The sequence below is a fragment of the Octopus bimaculoides genome, chromosome 11 (genome assembly GCF_001194135.2).
Source record: "Octopus bimaculoides isolate UCB-OBI-ISO-001 chromosome 11, ASM119413v2, whole genome shotgun sequence".
Lineage (NCBI taxonomy): Eukaryota > Metazoa > Mollusca > Cephalopoda > Octopoda > Octopodidae > Octopus > Octopus bimaculoides.
This window is the reverse complement of record NC_068991.1, coordinates 42,662,155-42,668,154: the sequence shown is the minus strand read 5'-3', so window position 1 is coordinate 42,668,154 and position 6,000 is coordinate 42,662,155. Positions and strand designations below refer to the sequence as shown.

At 36.2% G+C, this 6,000-nt stretch overlaps 1 protein-coding gene across 3 annotated transcripts in view; it reads right to left on the bottom strand.

Moving 5' to 3' along the window:
• Positions 1-6,000, bottom strand: part of LOC106881158 (protein YIF1B) — a 53,781-nt gene that overhangs the window by 8,830 nt on the left and 38,951 nt on the right. The gene's annotated exons all lie outside the window — the stretch shown is intronic.

The following is a 6,000-nucleotide window of genomic DNA, read 5'->3' as shown; positions in this document are numbered from 1 at the left end:
TATATATATAAGTAGCATGCTGCCATGTTTATAAATAATGTAGAAAATGTTAAATAGATTTAGAACATCCCATCAACTAGTTCAAAACAAGAAAGAAAAGAGAAAAAGAAAATTATAAACATTAAATAATTAATCAAGTAGCCCACTAAATGATGGGATGGCTTGGCATTACTATCTAACCACTCGACTTCAGTGTTAGTGTTATCAGCTGTTACTAACAACAACATATTAAGAATGGTCACAGCTGTATTTGCTTCTAAAACATACAAGGTGCACTTAGCATTGTTAATAAATTCGAGGAGTTTAGCCACATTAAACAAGTATGTTAAATGATTATTTCCTAACTTTATTAAATGTGTGGTATACACTTAACATATCTGGACTATATACTTGGGTAATAGAGTAACTTTTACAAATACAATGACAGGAAAGAACCCTCTTCATTAACAAAGTACTAGCATAAAAAGAAACCACTGTATTTCAGTATGTTTAGAAATTATTTAGCTTACTCGAGATCTAAGTTTCAAACAGGAGTAAAAATTAAATTAATTCAGTTTACAGGAGTTTATTTCTGCTACACATTGCTCTTCTGCTAAAATTTTGAAACAAGTGTAATATCAGGATTGTTAGTATTAATCATTTAACATTCAGATTATTCTGTCAAAATGTAATGCTAATTTATTCATTCAGTTTTCAATTATCATGCATTATCTTGTAGCTTTGAGATTTTGATGATGTTAATTGTTTATTTTTAGAATGGCATTATAGAGTAGATGGCAGAGGCTAGGTCTGCTCAGTTTGAACATAAAACAGGTAGAATATTTTGGCCCGATATGGCTAATTTGAATGCTAAAGTGTCAAAATATTTAGTATAGATCAATAAAAAGTTGACTATAAATGTGAAAAGAAAAAGAAAAAAAAAATCAATGAATGACTAATATTATTTTAATTTTTCCAGCTATAAAGAAAGACAACTGCAGACATGTTTGTGTTATTCTGCTCTCATCAGTAAAACATAGCCTTCACTACACTTGAACTAGTGATGAAAGAATCTCTAAGCAAATGCACACAATTGTATATTTATTGATGTAGAAAATAAAATTGTTTATAAATCAGATAATCCAGAAATGCTTTCTACATCAAAAATGTTAACACATTTAATGCCAAGAACATTAAAAGGTCAACTAAAAATAAATATGCAGTGATAGAAAAAATAAACAACTAATATTATTTTCAGCCTTCTCACAAATATTAGACACCACTTTAAACATATTCGGTTTTATTCTGATATTATCAGCTAAACACAGCATTCACTGTATTAGCCTGAAGCCTTGTTTAGACAAGGCACATAACTGTTTGCTTCAGTCTGCCTAGAAAGAAAATAGTTATGAATACCCCGATATCTTGATTTAATCACAATTAGTCTGAAAGATATATGTCAGCATTACTTTAGTAGACATCAAAATTTTCACTATTAGTTACAATTATAGGGTATATAGAAAAAACCTAAGTAAAAAGAAGAGAAGTTTAAACTCTAAATTGTACAGATCAACATCATATTTTTTTATTGAATTAAAAATGATTTTTTGGTAATTCCTGGCATAATTTCATGACTCTTATTTTTACCTATTAACTCTAAATTAATAGAATTTATAATTATGGTAGGATGTGTGTGTGTGTGTGTGTGTGTGTGTGTATTATACACATACATGCATACAAGCTGTGTAAAATGCAATGATAGAGAGAAAAAACAAGAAGATATAGAGAAGGGGAAGAGAGAAACAGTAGAAGTCAAGAATATACTTGGAATCATTTTACAAAAAAAAAAAAAACAAAGCTAAAAACAATTCTTCATAAGGTGGAAATAAGCTGAGCTTTGGTTACATATGGACAAAGAATCTTTTTTGGTCGGTGCCAAGAATATAAGATACAAAGAAGAAAGAGAGAGAAAATATGAGGTGAAACAAAGATGGAATGAGGGAGGGAGAGAAACACAGACGATTTTTTTTTTCAGAGTCCTTAGAAATTTACAAAAAAACAAGTAAAACTCAGAAATAGTGTGATAAAAAGAAGATGTAAAAGAGGCAAGAAAACAGAAAAGAAGATGAGAAGGGCATCAAAAACAATTCTCAAACATAACTAAAAGAAACAAATTTGAACTAAAATCAATTCTCAAGTAAAATTCAGAGACAGAAAACAGAAGAAAGGCAAAGAGAGGGAGAAAAACAAAGTAAGCACAGTGTAAAAACAATTAGCTTGGATATCAATAATTCTTTCAAATGATAGTTTTGTAATTGAGTTTGTCTTTCTCAAGGGTGGTCTAGTTAGCCACTCAACAGTACATGGATCAAACCAAACCTGATAATAGATTATTGCCACCTCAAAGAACACAAGTCTGTGACTAATCATGTAATCAATGTTATATTCTTATTGGTGATCTGAAGAGACACATTGACTGTACACAATGCTAATTGCATTTAACTGAGTAGAAACGTTTATAAAATAGTTATGGTAAAAGTTATAATAGGTATGTAAAAAACTGCAGATCCTTAAATAGGCAAAAAAAGTAATATTTGCTTTGCTGCTCATTAACAAGCATTGGACATGCTCATTATTGAGCTTACATCCAATATATATATATATATATATATTTATATATATATATATATACATATACATACATACATAAACCTATAAAAACATACATATTTATGTAAAGGCATGTGGCTTAGTAGTTAGGGTATTCAGCTCAGGATTGTTAGGTAGTGGGTTTGATTCCCAGTGATGCATTGTGTTCTTGAGCAAGACACTATTTCACAGTGCTCCAGTTCACTCAGCTGGCAAAAAGTGAGAAGTGCCTGTAATTTAAAGGGCCGCCAGCCTTGTCACATTCTGTGTCACACTGAATCTCCATGAGAACTATGTTACGGGTAGTCATGTCTATGGAGTACTCTGCCACTTGGACGTTAATTTCACAAGCAGGTTGTTCTGTTGATCGGATCAACTGGAACAATTATCATCATAACTGATAGAGTACCAGTTTTACACAAGACAATGTGGTAAGAAAGGCTCTATGGATGTTGGGACTCACAGAGGGGATGACAGGGGACCAAGACTCCTGGTGGTTGCTGTGCTTGAAAAGGCACGTCAAACATGCCAAGCTAAGTAAAAACATGGTTGTCCTTGCATACAGGCTGTCCCCTGCATCTCTCTCCAGCTGGTTTCCCAACCTTGTGGGCTCATGGGTGATGGTTCCACGTAAATGCATCTGTGCCGGTGTTGCATGAAAGCACTCAATACACTCTGTAAAGTGGTTGGCGTTCATAAGGGCATCCAGCTGTAGAAACCATGCCAAAACAGACATGGAACTTCAGCAGCTCTTCAGCTGGCCAGCTCCTGTCAAACAGTCCAACCCATGCCAGCATGGAGAAACGGATGTTAAATGATGATATTCATGGATGTTCATCAGAGAGAAGAGGACTATCTAGTCATCCGTAAGGATAACTTGTATAGTCACTTTGTATTACGTGAAGAAGAGTTCCACACCATCAACTTCACTCTCTCATCTGTGAACATCTTCAATCCAGTTGCAAGACCAGGTCAAGATGACTGGGAATGAAAACAGATGCAGTGGATGACTTAGATGTCTTACTTGCCTCATCCAGCACTCCACAATGCATTGCTGCAGCTGCCTCCCCTCCATTGAACCATGAAGGTTTTTTTCCACAGAGTCCACTGGATCCAATCATATACATATCTCACTGGCATGGGTGCCTCCTATGTGTTACCAGCATGGGCACCTTCAATGTGTCACCAGTATGGATGCATTTTATGTGTCACCAACACAGGTGCCCTTTTATGCCTCACCAGCAAAGGTGCCTATTACATATCATTGGTATGGGTGCTGCATGACTGTGTGGTAAGAAGCTTGCTTCCCAACCACATCGTTCTAGGTTCAGTTCCTCTGCATTGTACCCTGGGCAAGTGTTTTCTACTATAGCCCCAGGCCAACCAAAACCTTTTAAGTGGATTTAGTAGACAGAAACTGAAAGAAGCCTGTCATATATATATATATATATATATGTATGTGTGTGTCTGTGTTTGTCCCTCTGTTGCCACCACTAGCACTTGACAACTGGTGCTGGTGTGCTTACATCCCCATAACTTAATAGTTCAACAAAAGAGACTGATAGAATAAGTACTCGGCTTTTAAAAAAATATCCTGGGATCGATTCGTTCAGCTAAAACCCTTCAAAGCAGTGCTCCCACTTCACTGAAGCAGGATGCAATGGATTTGCAGTCATTAGACTATGGCCATGCTGGAGCACTGTCTTGAAGAGTCTAGTCAAACAGTTCACTCCTAGCACTTATTTTGAATGTCTGGTACTTATTCCATCAGTCTCCTTTACTGAACTACTCAGTTACAGGGATATAAACAAACCAACACTAGCTGTCAAGCAGACAGAGACAAACACACACACACACACACACACAGAGGTCTGGCTTCCACGTAGTTTCCATCAAGCAAATTCACTCACAAGGCTCTTGTTGGCTCAGAGTTACAGTGGAAGAGACACTTGCTTAAGATGCTGCACAGTGGAAGTGAATCTGAAATCATGCAGTCGCTAAATGAGCTTCTTACTTTCAATACCTATAACACATCATCACCATCATCATCATTATCATTTAATGTCTGTTTTCCATGCTGGCACAGGTTGCACAGTTTGACAGGAGCTAGCAGACCAGAGGGCTGCACCAGGCTCCAGTCACCTTTCAGCATGGTTTCTACAGCTGAATGATCTTCCTAACGCCAACCACTTTACAGAGTGTACTGAGTGCTTTTCATGTGACACTCACATGGGTGTTTTTACGTGGGGCTAGCATGGATATTTTTTTACATGGTACTGGCACAGGTGCTTTTTATTCGGCACTAAAACTTGCAGAATTGCCAAGTAGCTTGCAAGACAAGGCTGTCTCAGCTGAGAGAGGGAGAGGAATGGAAAGAAGTGGTTGTGTGCTGGGTGAGAGATAGGAATATGAGAGGACAGGGATAGCTGTCTTATTACAGAGGAGATACTTGGCTACCTCAGTAGGACAAGGAAGGAGAGGGAGGAGAGAGAGAGAGAGAGAGAGAATAAAGAGTCAGAGTAAGCAAGAGAGAGGGCCTACACCCAGGGAAAAGTGGGTGGGGAAAGTATAAGTAACACAGAGGGGATAAGGGAGATGTACCATAAGGGTGAGAGGAGATATTTAGAGATAACAAATGTTGTTGAGAGGAATTGGAGAGGACTTGCAGTGGGTGGTGGAGGTTTGGGGGGAGAAGGGTTGTGGGTGAGTTTTACCAGAGGACAGAATTATGTGTGTGTATGTGTGCATAGGTGTGTGAATATGGAGGTAGGGTGGGGTTTATGGTCGTAAAGGACATAGCTATTTTAAACAGTTGAAGGTCTTGAGTACTTGTGATAAATGATAAATTACCAAGAGTACAGTTAATTGATATACATCAAATAATAACATTATACTGAACTTCAAAGTGATTATAAACAGTTACCATGTTTTCCTTGCTTCTATCACAGTATGGTGGCCAATACATGCTATATTAGACAAAAAATTCTGACTGGTTTTTATGAATAAACGAAAAACAAAATTTTTATCAACACTGCAGGATAATGTTAATATGAAAAATTTTGTAAAAGCTGTTAAAAATTGATGATAATTTGTCCAGATAGTTTTGTTATGACATTTCAACTATAACTGAGATAAAATCAACCATAAATTAATGAATTGATGAAAGAAAGAAATTCTGAAAACACTATGTCTAAAGTTGAGTGAGTTAATCCTTAACAAGTATTTAAATCGACTGTTTGAAACTTTTACAAATAAATTAACTGGAAATATCATCATTTTACTTCCCTTTCAAGCTGGAATAAGTTGCATGACTACACAATCAGAGTTAGTTCATCTTTGACGTAATGGCCCTCCTAGACAGACTAGGGGCTA